Source organism: Oncorhynchus gorbuscha, linkage group LG09, assembly GCF_021184085.1.
Source record: "Oncorhynchus gorbuscha isolate QuinsamMale2020 ecotype Even-year linkage group LG09, OgorEven_v1.0, whole genome shotgun sequence".
Taxonomy (NCBI): domain Eukaryota; kingdom Metazoa; phylum Chordata; class Actinopteri; order Salmoniformes; family Salmonidae; genus Oncorhynchus; species Oncorhynchus gorbuscha.
In genome coordinates, this window is record NC_060181.1 from 46530605 (window position 1) to 46553318 (window position 22714).

The following is a 22714-nucleotide window of genomic DNA, read 5'->3' on the forward strand; positions in this document are numbered from 1 at the left end:
CCCATTTAAGACATGAATGGGTTAAAGGACACATACAGACATAGTATGTCTTTCACTCTGTTTCTCTTCTTCCATTTTTTTCTAAAACGGTCCTCCCTCTCCCACCCTAAAGGAGAGAGAGAGAGAGAGAGAGAGAGAGAGAGAGAGAGAGAGAGAGAGAGAGAGAGAGAGAGAGAGAGAGAGAGAGAGAGAGAGATAGACGTAGACTAGAGGAATCAGAGCAGAGCCGCTGAATACATTCAGTCAGTGCTTGACTTGGGAAGGGAGAAGTGCAGAAGCTGTCTTTTTCCACGTCCGTCCATTAGATTATGGTCACCACAATTCACAAATGGCATGCTAGAAAGAGTATTTTAGGGATTCATATACATTTTCCATGACTTCTCCATGACTTTAAACCACATTTTCATGACTAGTATTATGACTAGTATTATGACTAGTATCATGACCTGCATGAAAAAGAAAGCATTATTGACACGTGAAGACTGATGTGTCTTTTCCCATGTAGGCCTTCCATCTCTTGCCATTGTGCCATTGATCAAGACACTTAACCCCCCCCCCCCCCAAAGCTAGGTATCTAACTAGACATATTTATATATAAGGCTAAAATATTTGTTTCAGGGGAGATCTATGCACATCAAGTAATTTGTCAGTTACGCTACGTTGTCACAATTACATGGCTACTTCGGATGATGGCTGACTGATTGGTTGATAGGTTGATTTTCCATTGATTGATTGGCTAATATTTAAGTGTTCCTTCATTAAATACATTACAAAAATGATGAAATAAATGCATTTTCATGACCTTACAGACCCTAATTTTACAACCTTCAACAGCGCATCATGCGCATACAAGCTGGCCCATTTTCAATCTGCACAATCACGAACTGACAGCCTACTATCACGCACAGATTCACAGTCTAGTGGCAAATAAACTTGAACAAAGCCAAATCAGAAAATGAATTCCCAATAGCCATTGCTATTCAATTCAGATCCCGCCTTCATTCTGCTTTGATCAACCTTCTTTGCCTTGGTGTGTGAATCTGGGCCGGTGATAGGCTACTTTGTTTTATAGAGAAGCGGGAATACAATTGCCCAAAAATTTGAGGCGCTGCTACGGCGCGCTGGACAACTCTGGCCCCAGCAGAGCTCTTCAGCTGAAACTAGAGTGGATGACTGAGTAGTCTAGTGACTACCACTATTGAACTTTTCCGGCAGAGGATGAGACAGTCTGCCAGTTTGTCCACACATTCTTCAAATGAATGAGTCACAGCTCAATTAGTCTCTGTGAAGCAAAGGTGACACAATGTTGGAGGCCCAAAGCTTGGATGCCTTCAGGGTTGCAAATTGTAATGAACTCCAGTGACAGAGGAAAAGACAGAGTGGACAGTTTGGGCACAGTTCTGGGACTGGAGCCCTGCTCTCTGTGTGGGTCCATTATGGCCACAGGAGACCTCCATCCTGGCACACTGGGCTTCCCATCCGCTGATATCTCAATTTAGGCACCTTCTCAGTTCAACTCATAGACTATATTATCCTTACTGCATTATATTTCTTACAACTGAGTTTCTCTGTTAGACCAAATTGATGAACTATGTACATGGGATTCCTGTGAATTCAGTCCTATAAATCAGTTAGGCTGCAAAACAGGCTTTAGATGGTCAGAATTGGAGTCCTATCATTTCAGCCTCAAGCGCCAGCAGGCACAAAGACGATGAATTAGTAAGTAAGCAAGAATTCAGTCCTTGACCTTTTCTAAAAAATGTCAAACCCATGCCCAGTAAACACCAATGGTAGCTATACAGCTATTACATCACAGAATCCAGCCATTACATTTTTTCACTGAACTTCATGCCCATGGCTAACGCTGATTGTAGAGATAAAGCTATGGCATTACAGGCATGTTTTCACAGAACTTCCCATAATGCAATCTTTGGAATGTCCCAAAAGCAGTTCCTAAGAAAAACTGCATGACCTTTTGTATACATGTGACTGCTTGTCCTGTACACCAGCTGAATGGTGTACAGGACGAATTGTCCTGATGAATTGTCATACTATAGTCAGTCAGTATGATCTCTTTCTCTATTTTCCATTGTTCCAACTTCTCCTGTGGTTTAGAATGTACTTCCCACATAATTTAACAGAACATATAGTACCTCTGGTATTTCCTCCCTCTATGGACAGATCTGCGTTCCCTTCATTCTACAATCAAACAGCAAGAGCGTATCAACCCCAACCCCAGGCCACATCAACCCTAGACTCAACCCCAGTCTCATCCATCATAGCCTGTCTGACGCCCTGTGTGTGTTCTTTGGGTTGTGAGCCGTCTGACTGAGTCTGGACTGGGATCAGAGGCCTGTGGAGGAGGGACTGGGATCAGAGGCCTGTGGAGGAGGGACTGGGAGAACCTGGGATCTTAATACACTAAAGTGGTTTCCTTTCATTCATTTTTGCATTGTTCTGTAACCATGAGGGGGGGGGGTGGAGTGATTTGCCAGTAACTTCTGATCAAGAAAAGGAAATCATATAAGACTCCACTATGGAATTTTCAACTGATTGTTCATCTTTTAGGTCTAATCTTCATAGTAGATGCCATTCGTTGGTTATCATATTGTTACTGAGGATGTCCAGAACTGAAAGGTTGACTCACCGAAGCCGAAGGCAGCAGGAGCAGGGATAGGAGCAGACTGGACAGGAGTGGACGTGTAGAGACCGGTCACCAGCAGACCATCAAAATACACACTGGTGGAGACAGTCACTGTGGAGAGACCGAAACAAGAGTTTGAAGTAAGAGAAGCACTGCTAAGTTATCTGGTCATCTTTCTTCAAACACTCACACACATTGGAATAAACACACAAAGAAACAAGCAACAGGCAAAGTAGTAAATTCATAACAATGTGTTGGAATAGAGAACACTAGTAATGTCTTTTTTTGTAGGAACTAACTTGTTGGCCATGTCTATGATGAAAATAAATGCTAAAAATAAGGTATGTGGTAAAAACAGGCTTGTTCTATGAAATAATCTTCATCAGCTAAAAATGTAAATTTTGTGAAATTTGAAGCATTTACAGTATGCAATAAAAACAAGTACATAATGCAGATAAAGGCTTCATAATTCATAAAGGTCGTGTTAACTAACTGATATTATCATAGAACACAACATAAAGGTCATGTTAACTGACTGATATTATCATAGAACACAACATAAAGGCCATGTTAGCTGACTGATATTATCATAGAACAAAACATGAAGGTCATGTTAACTGACTGATATTATCATAGAACACAAGATAAAGACTTCATAATTCACAAAGGTCATGTTAACTGACTGATATTATCCCACAGAAACAAACATTTCAGATCTCCTAAGCCTGTTAACCTCAGACCATATTTTTAGCGTTTATCCCATATTCCCATTCTTTCCCCATTAATTTTCCCCATAGAAAGGGCTGAAGGAACCAGAGGTTACTCATTTCTGGTTTTAGGACTACATTCTGGCGAGCACTATCGCAAGCAAGATAATATGAATATAATATGAAACACTCAAACCTGAGGTATGGCTCTATTTGCATTACCTCCCTGCAAAGTATCTTAATCACCAATGAATGTATATGCTAATTACTTACAAGATCAAGGATCAACATCAACACTAAGTCCTAGTCCTGTAATTATTATGATAGAAATCCTACAAACACAGGCCCACCTCTCCAGTAACATACAGCAGACTACATACTGATGCTAGATAATTAGCCAGTGTGATGTGTATCTATCTGGCAGAGAACATGCCCACCACCACCTTTAACACTCTCCCTGCTGCTAACGAGACTAACGAGCACAGAGCACAGGTGTTCACGAGGGTCTGGCAATCAGAGAGGGGGAGGGGTAGAGGGTAAAGGGTGTAAAGGTGAGAAGGAGTCCCCTACGGGAGGCAGGGGGTTGTGTAAATAACTATATTTGTATGGGAGAGACGGAAAAGACGGAACAGAGATGAGTGCAGGTGCTGGGATGTTCCGGAGGTGCGGTTTGCACCCAGTTACAGATGCCAACTATGACAAATGTTACTCCACCCAAGAAATAAGACTATGGCAGCATAGGAAGAATGGCTTTCTGGTCTCTGTGGAGGTTTGAGTCACATACCTAGGAGTGTTTTGTTATCTGATCTAACCACCCACTCTTCCACAGTGTGATCTACCACAGTATACCTGCTGGGGAAATCAAAGATCCTTATTGATGAGTCAACGAAAGGACTTTGATGATGGTGTTACTCAGGGACTAGGCAATCCATCAATCCATGCCAGGTAGCCACAGTGTAGTCACGGGGAGCAGAAAGTCGATCAACAGTGTATCCAGCAGGTTAACTAGCTATTGGTTTTCTGTATAAATCTAATTCTGATTGACAGGACCACAGTACCACAAGACTACATTACTGGAGTTACTGTAAAACCTCACTAGCCACAGCAGGACTATATCGCTGGATTTAAAACACCACAGGACAACTTCACTGTAAGAAAATATATTTGGACTACATGACTATTGAGTGACAGGACCACAGGACCACACAACTACACGATTACATCACTAGTGTAAAACATCACTGGACTAGACGACTTTTGAATGACTGGACCACAGCACTACATCATTGACATAAAAATACCACAGGACTACACAGCTACATCACTGGGGTAAAAACAACTAGCATCACTGACTTTGTGGCTCATGGCTTGGCCTGGTGCCAACCAGACAGATCCTATGGCAACGAGGGGAAAACTAAGGCTCTAAAGGAATACAGTACACTCCCAAAATGAATATGTGTCTGGCTGGGTTCTGTATGTTAAAGAAGAAAGAGAGAGGAACCAAAGCTGACCCGGGATTCCACCTCAGTTTGTTATGGAACTGGGTGAAGGATGAGAGACAGAGACTCGTAGTGTAATACCATCTGGGTCTGTTTAGGTGTGGGGAATTTGGGGAAGCAAACTTCTGTGGCCTCATGTCTGTCTGTATGTCTATCTGTCTCTGTCTGTCTCGGTCTACGGACGCTAGCGGTTCCTGTGGTGGACTTCATGACCCTAGTTGAAAGGTAGTCATTTATACTGACAAAAATATAAATTTAACATGGGCCAATTTCAACGAGTTATAGTTCATATAAGGAAAACAGTCAATTGAAATACATGAATTAGGCCCTGATCTATAGATTTCATATGACTGGGCAAGGGGCGCAGCCATGGGGCCTGGGAGGGCATAGGCCCACCCACTGGAGAGCCAGGCACAGCCAATCAGAAGAAGTGATTCTCCACAAAAGGGCTTTATTGCAAACATAAATAATCCTTAGTTTCATCAGCTGCCCGTGTGGCTGGTCTCAGACGAACCTATAGGTGAAGAGCCAGATGTGGAGGTCCTGGGCTGGCGTGGTTAGACGTGGTCTGCAGTTGTGAGGACGGTTGGACGTATTGGCAAATTCTCTAAAATGATAATGGGGATGGCTTACGGTAGAGAAATAAATATTAAATTCTCTGACAATAGCTCTAATGGACATTCCTGCAGTCAGCATGCCAATTGCATGCTCCCTCAAAACTTGAGACATCTGTGGCATTGAGTTGTGTGACAAAACTGCACATTTTAGAGTGGCCTTTAATTGTCACCAGCACAAGGTGCACCTGTGAAATGATCATTGTGTTTAAAAAGCTTCTTGATATGCCACACCTGTCAGGTGGATGGATTATCTTGGTTGTCACGCCCTGGTCTTAGTATTTTGTGTTTTCTTTATTATTTTGGTCAGGCCAGGGTGTAACATGGGTTTATTTATGTGGTGTGTTTTGTCTTGGGTTTTTTGTAGGTATTGGGATTGTGAATTAGTAGGGTTATCTAGAAACGTCTATGGTTGCCTGAAGTGGTTCTCAATCAGAGGCAGGTGTTTATCGTTGTCTCTGATTGGGAACCATTTTTAGGCAGCCATATTCTTTGAGTGTTTCGTGGGTGATTGTTCCTGTCTCTGTGTTACTGTGTTAGTTTGCACCAGTATAGGCTGTTTCGGTTTTCGTGTTACGTTTTTGTATTGTTCGTGTTTATTCGTTATTAAACATGTATGAAAATTACCACGCTGCATTTTGGTCCGATCCTTGCTACACCTCTTCGTCAGAGGAGGAGATAGAAGAAAACCGTGACATTGGTAAAGGAGAATTGTTCACTAACAGGGATGTAAACACATTTCTGCACAACATTTTTGTGGTCCTGTAGCTCAGTTGGTAGAGCATGGCGCTTGTAACGCCAGGGAAGTGGGTTCAATCCCCGGGACCACCCATACGTAGAATGTATGCACACATGACTGTAAGTCGCTTTGGATAAAAGCGTCTGCTAAATGGCATATATTATTATTATTAGAAATAATATTTTTTTGTGCATATCGAATATTTCTGGGATCTTTCATTTAATCTATTGAAAGATGGGTCCAACACCTTTGTTGTTTTTGTGTAGTATATGTACATGTTTTATTAATCAGTCACCCATTCAAGCAGGGCCCACCAGTTACCCACATGGGTCCCTGCTTGTCAAATATCTCATTCCTTCCTCTTGGGCCACCCACAGGCCATGTACAAGGGGTTTCAGCCCCTGCATTAATCCGGCACTACTCCTCCCCGTCTGTCCCCTCATCTCTTTCCTTTCCTCCCTGTTGGAAATCCCACTCATCGCTCCATGTCCTTTCCAACCACTCTGCTAAAAACCGCCCCACGCTCACAGAAAGAAAAACAAGCTCTTCAAATTCCCTCCATTCATTAAAATCACAATTTAACCAAAACCCATCTATTTTTTGTGACTACCTGAACCTACAATTTGGTTTTGAAGTATTGAAACCAAACCATTTGATTTGAAAGAAAAGTAAACATGTAAGGGTGAATGTAAGAAGTGCACACCATTTCAGATAGGCTATATGTCATATTAAATAGCATATAAACACTCTAAATAGGTCAGGAGCCAGACAGGGAGCCTACGAAGGAAAGACAATTAATTATTTAGGCTACATTATTTCAAGGCTATAGCCTACAAATAAATATATTGTGAAGCATTTGTGAGTGTGACACAATAGGCTGGTAGGGACATAAAACACTTTTAAACACCATTTCATTGTATTAAATCACTATAGTCTATACATTGCGCATATGGGATATGGGATTTACTTAGATGTAAATACAAATTAATCCAAAAATGCCTTATTAGGCTCAGTCTACAGTGCCTTTGAATTAATTTTTAGAAACAGGAGTTTGGCCTGTGTCTGTGTCTTCAGGGTCATGCAATGGTGCTTGGAGAGCAGGCCAGCAGCAGAGAATATCCTCTCCGCACTTGCAGAGCCACTGGGGATGCTAAACACCCACTTTCTCTCCTCCCTGTCTCCTCCCACTCTCTCCACCCACTCTCCCCTCTCTCTCCTTCCACTGTCTCTCCTCCCTGTCTCTCCTCCCTGTCTCTCCTCCCCCTCTCTCCTCCCTCTCTCTCCTCCCTCTCTCTCCTCCCTCTCTCTCCTACCTGTCACCTCTCCGTCTTTCTCATCGGTCTCTCTCACCCATGACTGTCCTCCCTCTCCTTCTTCCCTCTTTCTCCTCCCTCTCTCTCTTCTCTCTCTCTCTTCTCTCTTTCTCTTCTCCCTCTCTCTCCTCCCTCTCTCTCTCCACTCCCTCTCTCTCTCCTCCCCCTCTCTCATCTCTCATTCCACTCTCTCCTCCCTGTCTCTCCTCCCACTCTCTCCTCTCGCTCCTCCCTGTCTCTCCTCCCACTTTCTCATCCGTCTCTCTCATCCATGTCTCTCCTCCCTCTCCTTCTTCCCTCCTTCTCCTCCCCCCCTCTCCTCCCCCTCTCCCCTCCCTCTCTCTCCTTCCTCTCTCTCCTTCCTCTCTCTTCACTGTCTTTTCTCCCTCTCACTCCTTCCTGTCTCACTCCTCATCTCTCCCCTTGTCTCTCTCCCAATCTTCCCACTCCAGCCTTTGTTAATCTTTCTCCACACTCCAGTCAAATTGGACATGCTCTGCTCCTCTCTGGATACTCGTCTCTCTCCTCCCACTCTCTCCTCTCACTCCCCCGTCTCTCCTCCCTGTCTCTTCCCCCTCTCTCCTCCCCCTCTCTCATCTCTCATTCCACTCTCTCCTCCCTGTCTCTCCTCCCACTCTCTCCTCTCGCTCCTCCCTGTCTCTCCTCCCACTTTCTCATCCGTCTCTCTCATCCATGTCTCTCCTCCCTCTCCTTCTTCCCTCCTTCTCCTCCCTCTCTCTTCTCCCTCTCTTTCCTCCATGTCTGTCATCCCTCTCTCCCCATCCTCTCTCTCTCCTCCCCCTCTCTCCTCCCTCTCTCCCCTCCCTCTCTCTCCTTCCTCTCTCTCCTTCCTCTCTCTTCCCTGTCTTTTCTCCCTCTCACTCCTTCCTGTCTCACTCCTCATCTCTCCCCTTGTCTCTCTCCCAATCTTCCCACTCCAGCCTTTGTTAATCTTTCTCCACACTCCAGTCAAATTGGACATGCTCTGCTCCTCTCTGGATACTCGTCTCTCTCCTCCCACTCTCTCCTCTCACTCCCCCGTCTCTCCTCCCTGTCTCTTCCCCCTCTCTCCTCCCACTCTCTCATCCCTCTCTCTCCTCCCTGTCTCGATAACCGTTGTAAGTCTTTTTGGGAAAGTCTCTAAGAGGTTTGAACACCTGGCTCATACAATATTTGCTCATTATTCTTTTTTAAATTTTTCAAGCTCTCAAGTTGATTGTTGATCCATTGCTAGACAGCCATTTTCAAGTTTTGCCATGGATTTTCAACCGATTTAAGTTGTGTCCAGGACAAAAAGTTAAATTCTTTGCCACATTTTTTGCAATATCACCTAAGTGCGTGAATGCAAAGAGGAGGCATGTTCTGGAATAAAAGTAAGAAATAAATACAGAGAAATTATCTGATCAAATACGATTTTTTAAAAGTAGAATTGGTATGTATATATAAAAAATATATTAAAAAAGAGGTGGCCTACAGCCCCAACTCCACATCACAATACCCCAAACCCAACATGTCTCCGTCCAGCTCTCTCCTGGCTTTTAGACAAAAACAGCTTTTAGTACCAAACATCCTCCACTGTCTTGCATACTGTTGGATATATATTAAATACTTTTTGTACGCTGGCAAAAGACTGGATGTAAGTTTAAAGTGACACATATCCCCAACTCTACTCACATCTACTCATATGGATCTGTTTTAACACCTGTCACTATATACTGTAATCATAATGCAATATGTGACCTATATACTGTATTCATAACACAATATGTGACCTATATACTGTAATCATACCACAATATGTGACCTATATACTGTAATCATAACACAATATGTGATCTATATACTGTAATCATAACACAATATGTGACCTATATACTGTAATCATAACACTATATGTGATCTATATACTGTAATCATAACACAATATGTGATCTATATACTGTAATCATAACAAAATATGTGACCTATATACTGTAATCATAACACAATATGTGACCTATATACTGTAATCATACAATATACTTTTCCTATATACTGTAATCATACCAACACCTGTCCCTTTAAACTGTAATCATATCACATCCTGTCCCTATATACTGTAATAATACCTCCACCTGTCCCTATACACTGTAATAATACCACATCCTGTCCCTATAAACTGTAATCATACAACATACTTTCCCTATACACTTAATCATACCAACACCTGTCCATATATACTGTAATCATACCAACACCCGTCCCAATATACTGTAATAATACCACCACCATCTATCACTATAAACTGAAATCAAAAAACATACTTTCCCTGTATACTTAATCATACCAACACCTGTCCATATATACTGTAATCATACCAACACCCGTCCCAATATACTGTAATAATACCACCACCATCTATCCCTATAAACTGAAATAAAAAAACATACTTTCCCTGTATACTTAATAGTACCAACACCTGTCCATATATACTGTAATCATACCAACACCCGTCCCAATATACTGTAATAATACCACCACCACCTATCCCTATAAACTGTAATCAAAAAACATACTTTCCCTGTATACTTAATCATACCACCACCTACCCTATAAACTGTAATCATACAACATACTTTCCCTATATACTGTAGTCATACAACATACTTTCCCTATATACTGTAGTCATACCAACACCTGTCCCTGTATCCTGTCTGCAATCATAAATCTACCTGTCCCTATATACTGTAATAATACCATCACCTGTCCCTATATACTGTAATCATACCACCACCACATATCCCTATATACTGTAATCATACCAAAACCCGTCCCTATATACTGTAATCATACCAACACCTGTCCCTATATACTGTAATAATACCATCACCACCTATTCCTATAAACTGTAATCATACCACATACTGTCCCTATAAACTGTAATCATACAACATACTTTCCCTATATACTGTAACAACACAACTAACTGTCCCTAAAATACTGTAATCATACCTCTACCTGTCCCTATAATTTGTAATAATACCACTAACTGTCCCTATATACTGTAATAATAACACTAACTGTCCCTATGTACTGTAATCATACCCTAACCTGTCCCTATACATTGTAACCATACCACCACCACCTATCCCTATATACTGTAATCATAACACTACCTGTCCATATATACTGTAATCATAACACTACCTGTCCATATCAACTGTAATCATAACATAACCTGTCCATAGATATTGTAATCATAAAACTACCCGTCCATATACTGTAATCATAACACAACCCATCCCTATATACTGTAATCACAACACTACCTGTCCATATATACTGTAATCATACCAGAACCTGTCCATATATACTGTAATTCAACCACAACCTGTCAATATATATTGTAATTGTACCACCACCTGGGTCTATTTACTGTAATCATACCACCACCTTTTACTGTAATCATAATACTACCCCTCCATATACTGTAATCATAACACTACCTGTCCATATATTCAGTAATCATACCAACACCTGTCCCTATACACTGTAATAATTCCAAAACCTGTCCCTATACACTGTATTCATACCACTACCCGTCCCTATATACAGTAATCATACCAACACCTGTCCCTATATACTGTAATAATACCGCTACCCGTCCCAATATACAGTAATCATACCAACACCTGTCCCTATATACAGTAATCATACCAACACCTGTCCCTATATACTGTAATCATACCACTACCTGTCCCTATATACTGTAATCATACCACTACCTGTCCCTATATACTGTAACCATACCCCTACCCGTCCCTATATACAGTAATCATACCAACACCTGTCCCTATACACTGTAATAATACCAACACCCGTCCCTATATACTTTAATCATACCACTACCCGTCCCTATATACTGTAATAATACCACTACCTGTCCCTATATACTGTAATAATACCACTACCCGTCCCTATATACTGTAATCATGCAAACACCTGTCCCTACATACTGTAAATATAGCAACACCTGCCCCTATATACTGTAAATATACCAACACCTGCCCCTATATACTGTAAATATACCAACACCTGCCCCTATATACTGTAATCATACCAAAACCTGTCCCTATACACTGTATTCATACCACTACCCGTTCCTATATACAGTAATCATACTAACACATGTCCCTATATACTGTAATCATACCAACACCTGTCCCTATACACTGTAATAATACCACTACCCGTCCCTATATACAGTAATCATACCAACACCTGTCCCTATATACTGTAATAATACCACTACCTGTCCCTATATACTGTAATAATACCACTACCCGTCCCTATATACAGTAATCATATCAACACCTGTACATATATACTGTAAATATACCAACACCTGCACCTATATACTGTAAATATACCAACACCTGCCCCTATATACTGTAAATATACCAACACCTGTCCCTATATACTGTAATAATACCACTACCCGTCCCTATATACTGTAATCATGCAAACACCTGTCCCTACATACTGTAAATATAGCAACACCTGCCCCTATATACTGTAAATATACCAACACCTGCCCCTATATACTGTAAATATACCAACACCTGCCCCTATATACTGTAATCATACCAAAACCTGTCCCTATACACTGTATTCATACCACTACCCGTTCCTATATACAGTAATCATACTAACACATGTCCCTATATACTGTAATCATACCAACACCTGTCCCTATACACTGTAATAATACCACTACCCGTCCCTATATACAGTAATCATACCAACACCTGTCCCTATATACTGTAATAATACCACTACCTGTCCCTATATACTGTAATAATACCACTACCCGTCCCTATATACAGTAATCATATCAACACCTGTACATATATACTGTAAATATACCAACACCTGCACCTATATACTGTAAATATACCAACACCTGCCCCTATATACTGTAAATATACCAACACCTGTCCCTATACACTGTAATAATACCAATACCCGTCCCTATATACTGTAATCATACCACTACCCGTCCCTATATACAGTAATCATACCAACACCTGTCCCTATACACTGTATTCATACACTACCCGGCCCTATATACAGTAATCATACCAACACCTGTCCCTATACACTGTAATCATACCCCTACCCGTCCCTATATACGGTAATCATACCAACACATGTCCCTATATACTGTAATCATACCACTACCCGTCCCTATATACAGTAATTATACCAACACCTGTCCCTATACAATGTAACCATAACCCTACCCGTCCCTATATACAGTAATCATACCAATACCTGTCCCTATATACTGTAATTATACCATTACCTGTCCCTATACACTGTATCCATACCACTACCCGTCCCTATATACAGTAATCATACCAACACATGTCCCTATATACTGTAATCATACCAACACCAGTACATACATGCTGTAATCATACCAACACCTGTACATACATACTGTAATTATACCAACATCTGTCCCTATACACTGTAATAATACCAATACCCATCCCTATATACTGTAATAATACCAACACCTGCCCCTATATACTGTAATTATACCAACACCTGTCCCTATACACTGTAATAATACCAAAACCCGTCCCTATATACAGTAATCATACCAACACCTGTTCATATATACTGTAATTATACCAACACCTGTACATACATACTGTAATCATACTGTCACCTGAACATATATACTTAAATAAAACCACTACCCGTCTGTATATACAGTAATCATGCCAAAACATGTTCATATCTACTGTAATTATACCAACACCTGTACATATATACTGCAATTATACCAACACCTGTACATACATACTGTAATCATACCAACACCTGCCCCTATATACTGTAATCATACCAACACCTGTACATACATACTGTAATCATACCAACACGTGTACATATATACTATAATCATACCAACACCTGCCCCTAAATACTGTAATTATACCAACACCTGTCCCTATACACTGTAATAATACCAATACCCGTCCCTATATACAGTAATCATCCCAACACCTGCCCTATATACTGTAAATATACAAACACATGCCCCTATATACTGTAATTAAACCAACACCTGTCCCTATACACTGTGATAATACCACTACCCGTCCCTATATACAGTAATCACAGCAACACCTGTCCCTATATACCGTAATCATACCACTACCCGTCCCTATATACTGCTATCATACTGTTACCTGAACATATATACTTTAATAAAACCACTACCCGTCTGTATATACAGTAATCATACCAAAACATGTTCATATATACTGTAATTATACCAACACATGTCCATATACACTGTAATAATACCACTACCCGTTCCTATATACTGTAATCATACCAACACCTGTCCCTATATACTGTAATTATACCAACACCTGTACATACATACTGTAATCATACCAACGCCTGTCCATATATTCAGTAATCATACCAACACCTGCCCCTATATACTGTAATTATACCAACACCTGTCCCTATACACTGTATCCATACCACTACCCGTCCCTATATACTGTAATAATACCATTACCCGTCCCTATATACAGTAATCATACCAACACATGTCCCTATATACTGTAATCATACCAACACCAGTACATACATACTGTAATCATACCAACACCTGTACATACATACTGCAATCATATCAACACCTGCCCCTAAATACTGTAATTATAACAACATCTGTCCCTATACACTGTAATAATACCAATACCCATCCCTATATACTGTAATAATACCAACACCTGCCCCTATATACTGTAATTATACCAACACCTGTCCCTATACGCTGTAATAATACCAATACCCGTCCCTATATACTGTAATCATACCAACACCTGTTCATATATACTGTAATCATGCCAACACCTGTACATACATACTGTAATCATACCAACACCTGTTCATATATACTTTAATAAACCCACTACCCGTTCCTATATACTGTAATCATACCAACACCTGTCCCTATATACTGTAATTATACAAACACCTGTACATACATACTGTAATCATACCAACGCCTGTCCATATTTTCAGTAATCATACCAAAACCTGTCCCTATATACTGTAATCATACCACTACCCGTCCCTATATGCAGTAACCATACCAACACCTGTTCATATATACTGTATTTATACCAACACCTGTACATATATACTGTTATTATACCAACACCTGTCCCTATATACTGTAATCATACCAAAACCTGTCCCTAAACACTGTATTCATACCACTACCCGTCCCTATATACTGTAATCATACCAACACCTGTACATACATACTGTAATCATACCAACACCTGTACATACATACTGTATTCATGCCAACACCTGCCCCTAAATACTGTAATTATACCAACACCTGTCCCTATATACTGTAATAATACCATTACCCGTCCCTATATACAGTAATCATACCAACACCTGCCCCTTTATACTGTAATTATACCAACACCTGTCCCTATATACTGTAATCATACCAAAACCTGTCCCTATACACTGTATTCATACCAACACCTGCCCCTATATACTGTAATTAAACCAACACCTGTCCCTATACACTGTGATAATACCACTACCCGTCCCTATATACTGCTATCATACTGTCACCTGAACATATATACTTTAATAAAACCACTACCCGTCTGTATATACAGTAATCATACCAAAACATGTTCATATATACTGTAATTATACCAACACCTGTCCCTATACACTGTATCCATACCACTACCCGTCCCTATATACAGTAATCATACCAACACATGTCCCTATATACTGTAATCATACCAACACCAGTACATACATACTGTAATCATACCAACACCTGTACATACATACTGCAATCATACCAACACCTGCCCCTAAATACTGTACTTATACCAACATCTGTCCCTATACACTGTAATAATACCAATACCCATCCCTATATACTGTAATAATACCAACACCTGTCCCTATACACTGTAATAATACCAAAACCTGTCCCTATACACTGTATTCATACCACTACCCGTCCCTATATACAGTAATCATACCAACACATGTCCCTATATACTGTAATCATACCAACACCAGTACATACATACTGTAATCATACCAACACCTGTACATACATACTGCAATCATACCAACACCTGCCCCTAAATACTGTAATTATTCCAAAACCTGTCCCTATACACTGTATTCATATCACTACCCGTCCCGATATACAGTAATCATACCAACACCTGTCCCTATACACTGTATTCATACCACTACCTGTCCCTATATACTGTAATCATACCAAAACCTGTCCCTATACACTGTATTCATACCACTACCCGTCCCTATATGCAGTAATCATACTAACACCTGTCCATATATTCAGTAATCATACCAACGCCTGTCCATATATTCAGTAATCATACCAACACCTGTACATACATACTGTATTCATACCAACACCTGCCCCTAAATACTGTAATTATACCAACACCTGTCCCTATATACTGTAATAATACCATTACCCGTCCCTATATACAGTAATCATACCAACACCTGCCCCTATATACTGTAATTATACGAACACCTGTCCCTATATACTGTAATCATACCAAAACCTGTCCCTATACACTGTATTCATACCACTACCCATCCCAATATACTGTAATCATACCAACACCTGTCCCTATACACTGTAATCATACCCCTACCCGTCCCTATATACGGTAATCATACCAACACATGTCCCTATATACTGTAATCATACCACTACCCGTCCCTATATACAGTAATCATACCAACACCTGTCCCTATACAATGTAACCATAACCCTACCCGGCCCTATATACAGTAATCATACCAACACCTGTACATACATACTGCAATCATACCAACACCTGTCCATATATTCAGTAATCATACCAACACCTGCCCCTATATACTGTAATTATACCAACACCTGTCCCTATACACTGTAATAATACCAAAACCTGTCCCTATACACTGTATTCATACCAACACCTGTCCCTATACACTCTAGTAATACCAGTACCCATCCCTATATACTGTAATTATACCAACACCTGTCCCTATACACTGTAATAATACCAAAACCCGTCCCTATATACAGTAATCATATCAACACCTGTTCATATATACTGTAATTATACCAACACCTGTACATACATACTGTAATCATACTGTCACCTGAACATATATACTTAAATAAAACCACTACCCGTCTGTATATACAGTAATCATGCCAAAACATGTTCATATCTACTGTAATTATACCAACACCTGTACATATATACTGCAATTATACCAACACCTGTACATACATACTGTAATCATATCAACACCTGCCCCTATATACTATAATCATACCAACACCTGCCCCTATATACTGTAATTAAACCAACACCTGTCCCTATACACTGTGATAATACCACTACCCGTCCCTATATACAGTAATCACAGCAACACCTGTCCCAATATACCGTAATCATACCACTACCTGTCCCTATATACAGTAATCATACTAACACATGTCCCTATATACTGTAATCATACCAACACCTGTACATACATACTGTAATCATACCAACACCTGTACATACATACTGTAATCATACCAACCCCTGCCCCTAAATACTGTAATCATACTGTCACCTGAATATATATACTTTAATAAAACCACTACCCGTCTGTATATACAGTAATCATGCCAAAACATGTTCATATCTACTGTAATTATACCAACACCTGTCCCTATACACTGTAATAATACCAACACCTGTTCATATATACTGTAATTATACCAACACCTGTCCCTATATACTGTAATTATACCAACACCTGTCCCTATATACTGTAATTATACCAACACATGTCCCTATATACTGTAATTATACCAACACATGTCCCTATACACTGTAATAATAGCAAAACCTGTCCCGATACACTGTATTCATACCACTACCCGTCCCTATATACAGTAATCATACCAACACCTGTCCCTAATCACTATAATAATACCATTACCCGTCCCTATATACTGTAATCATACCAACACCTGTACATATATACTGCAATTATACCAACACCTGTACATACATACTGTAATCATACTGTCACCTGAATATATATACTTTAATAAAACCACTACCCGTCTGTATATACAGTAATCATACCAAAACATGTTCATATATACTCTAATTATATCAACATCTGTACATATATACTGTAATTATACCAACACCTGTACATACATACTGTAATCATACCAACACCTGTACATACATACTGTAATCATACCAACTACACTGTATTCATACCACTACCCGTCCCTATATACAGTAATCATACCAACACCTGTCCCTATATACTGTAATAATACCACTACCCGTCCCTATATACAGTAATCATAACAACACCTGTACATATATCCTGTAAATATACCAACACCTGCACCTATATACTGTAATTATACCAACATCTGTCCTATACACTGTAATAATACCACTACCCGTCCCTATATACTGTAATCATACCAACACTTGTTCATATATACTGTAATCATACCAACACCTGTTCATATATACTGTAATCATACCAACACCTGCCCCTATATACTGTAATTATACCAACACCTGTACATACATAAATTAATCATACCAACGCCCGTTCTTATATACTGTAATCATACCACTACCCGGCTGTCACAACTTGGTCATTGTATTTTGTGTTTTTGTTATATGTTTGGGCAGGCCAGGGTGTGACATGGGTTTATATGTTGTGTTTCGTATTGGGGTTTGTAGTCATTGGGATTGTGTATGATTAGGGGTGTGTCTAGTTAGGCTTGGCTGCCTGGGGCGATTCTCAGAGTCAGGTGCTTGTCGTTGTCTCTGATTGAGAACCGTATTTAGACAGCCTGACATTCGCGTTGTATTTTGTGGGTGTTTGTTCCATTCTTAGTGTTGTAGTCACCAGATAGGCTGTAATAGGTTTCACGTTCCGTTTGTTGTTTTTGTATTTATCAGTTATTTCATGTACCGGGATATTCCTTCATTAAAGTCATGAATAACCTACACGCTGCATTTCAGTCTGACTCTCTTCATTCAACAGACGAACGACGTTACACCGGCCCTATATACAATAATCATACCAACACCTGTCCCTATACACTTTAATAATACCACTACCCTTTCCTATATACTGTAATCATACCAACACCTGTACATACATACTGTAATCATACCAACACCTGTTAATATATACTGTAATAATACCACTACCCGTCCATATATACTGTAATCATACCACTACCTGTTCCTATATACTGTAATCATACCACGACCCGTCCCTATATACAGTAATCATACCAACACCTGTCCCTATAAACTGTAATCATACCAAAACCTGTCCCTATACACTCTATTCATACCACTACCCGTCCCTATATACAGTAATCATACCAACACCTGTCCCTATATACTGTAATAATACCACTACCCGTCCCTATATACAGCAATCATACCAACACCTGTCCCTAGATACCTTAATAAATCCACTACCCGTCCCTATATACAGTAATCATACCAACACCTGTCCCTATATACTGTAATTATACCAACACCTGTAGATACATAAAGTAATCATACCAACGCCTGTTCTTATGTACTGTAATAATACCAACACCTACCCCTATATACTGTAATTATACCAACACCTGTACCTATATACTGCAATCATACAAACACCTGTTAATATATACTGTAATACCACTACCCGTCCATATATACAGTAATCATACCAACACCTGTCCCTATATACAGTAATCATACCATCACCTGTCCCTATATACAGTAATCATACCAACACCTGTCCCTATATACTGTAATCATACCACTACCAGTCCCTATATACTGTAATCATACCACTACCTGTCCCTATATACTGTAATCATACCACTACCTGTCCCTATATACTGTAATCATACCACGACCCGTCCCTATATACAGTAATCATACCAACACATGTCCCTATATACTGTAATAATACCACTACCCGTCCCTATATACAGTAATCATACCAACACCTGTCCCTATATACTGTAATCATACCACTACCCGTTCCTATATACTGTAATCATACCAACACCTGTTCATATATACTGTAATCATACTGTCACCTGAACATATATACTTTAATAAAACCACTACCCGTCTGTATATACAGTAATCATACCAACACATGTCCCTATACACTATAATCATACCACCACCTGTTGATATATACTGTAATTATACCAACACCTGTACATGCATACTGTAATCATACCCCTACCCGTCCCTATATACAGTAATCATACCAACACCTGTCCCTATACACTGTAATAATACCACTACCTGTCCCTATATACAGTAATCATACCACACCTGTCCCTATTTACTGTAATAATACCACTGCCCGTCCCTATTTTCACGAACCGGCTCAAAGCCCGTAACAAAGAGAGACAACGTGGAGATAAGGAGTAGCAAAATATATATTTATTAACTAAAGCAACTAAGAAAAATATACAATGGGGTGTGTAATCAGTAATCAGTAGTGTAAGTGAGTGTTTTGCATGCATGAATGTGATAATGCAGGGTGTTGAAAGGTGCCAAAGCACACAAACAAAAGGCCACCAAGAACCACAACACAATCTACAAAGGTGTCTGCATGGAGAGAGTCTCCTCCATGAATGTGGAAGAGGTCTATTTATCCTGGGAGACACCTGGCCCAGGTGTTTCCCATGTAGCTGACGACCCTCCCAACTCCGCCCACCGACATCCTAATAAGGAAACAAGAACAAAGAGAGAATACGGCAGACAGAGTGGGAGGGTCGTCACACTACATACAGTAATCATACCAACACCTCTCCCTATATACACCTTAATAATACCACTACCCGTCCCTATATACAGTAATCATACCAACACCTGTCCCTATATACTGTAAATATACCAACACCTGCACCTATATACTGTAATTATACCAACACCTGTCCTTATACACTGTAATAATACCACTACCCATCCCTATATACAGTAATCATACCACTACCCATCCCTATATACTGTAATCACACCAACACCTGTCCATATACATTGTAATCATACCCCTACCCATCCCTATATACTGTAATCATAACAACACCTGTTCATATATACTGTAATTATACCAACACCTGTACATATATACTTTAATTATACCAACACCAGTACATACATACCGTAATCATAACACTACCCGTCCGTATATACAGTAATCATACCAATACCTGTCCCGATACACTGTAATAAAACCACTACCCGTCCCTATATACTGTAATCATACCAACACCTGCCCCTATATACTGTAATTATACCAACACATGTCCCTATATACTTCAATCATACCAACACCTGCACCTATATACTGTAATTATACCAACACCTGTCCTTATACACTGTAATAATACCACTACCCGTCCCTATATACAGTAATCATACCACTACCCGTCCCTATATACTGTAATCACACCAACACCTGTCCATATACATTGTAATCATACCCCTACCCATCCCTATATACTGTAATCATAACAACACCTGTTCATATATACTGTAATTATACCAACACCTGTACATTTACATTTACATTACATTTAAGTCATTTAGCAGACGCTCTTATCCAGAGCGACCTACAAATTGGTGCATTCACCTTATGACATCCAGTGGAACAGCCACTTTACAATAGTGCATCTACATATTTTAAGGGGGGTGAGAAGGATTACTTTATCCTATCCTAGGTATTCCTTAAAGAGGTGGGGTTTCAGGTGTCTCCGGAAGGTGGTGATTGACTCCGCTGTCCTGGCGTCGTGAGGGAGTTTGTTCCACCATTGGGGAGCCAGAGCAGCGAACAGTTTTGACTGGGCTGAGCGGGAACTGTACTTCCTCAGTGGTAGGGAGGCGAGCAGGCCAGAGGTGGATGAACGCAGTGCCCTTATTTGGGTGTAGGGCCTGATCAGAGCCTGGAGGTACTGAGGTGCCGTTCCCCTCACAGCTCCGTAGGCAAGCACCATGGTCTTGTAGCGGATGCGAGCTTCAACTGGAAGCCAGTGGAGAGAGCGGAGGAGCGGGGTGACGTGAGAGAACTTGGGAAGGTTGAACACCAGACGGGCTGCGGCGTTCTGGATGAGTTGTAGGGGTTTAATGGCACAGGCAGGGAGCCCAGCCAACAGCGAGTTGCAGTAATCCAGACGGGAGATGACAAGTGCCTGGATTAGGACCTGTGCCGCTTCCTGTGTGAGGCAGGGTCGTACTCTGCGGATGTTGTAGAGCATGAACCTACAGGAACGGGCCACCGCCTTGATGTTAGTTGAGAACGACAGGGTGTTGTCCAGGATCACGCCAAGGTTCTTAGCGCTCTGGGAGGAGGACACAATGGAGTTGTCAACCGTGATGGCGAGATCATGGAACGGGCAGTCCTTCCCCGGGAGGAAGAGCAGCTCCGTCTTGCCGAAGTTCAGCTTGAGGTGGTGATCCGTCATCCACACTGATATGTCTGCCAGACATGCAGAGATGCGATTCGCCACCTGGTCATCAGAAGGGGGAAAGGAGAAGATTAATTGTGTGTCGTCTGCATAGCAATGATAGGAGAGACCATGTGAGGTTATGACAGAGCCAAGTGACTTGGTGTATAGCGAGAATAGGAGAGGGCCTAGAACAGAGCCCTGGGGGACACCAGTGGTGAGAGCGCATGGTGAGGAGACAGATTCTCGCCACGCCACCTGGTAGGAGCGACCTGTCAGGTAGGACGCAATCCAAGCGTGGGCCACGCCGGAGATGCCCAACTCGGAGAGGGTGGAGAGGAGGATCTGATGGTTCACAGTATCGAAGGCAGCCGATAGGTCTAGAAGGATGAGAGCAGAGGAGAGAGAGTTAGCTTTAGCGGTGCGGAGCGCCTCCGTGATACAGAGAAGAGCAGTCTCAGTTGAATGACTAGTCTTGAAACCTGACTGATTTGGATCGAGAAGGTCATTCTGAGAGAGATAGCGGGAGAGCTGACCAAGGACGGCACGTTCAAGAGTTTTGGAGAGAAAAGAAAGAAGGGATACTGGTCTGTAGTTGT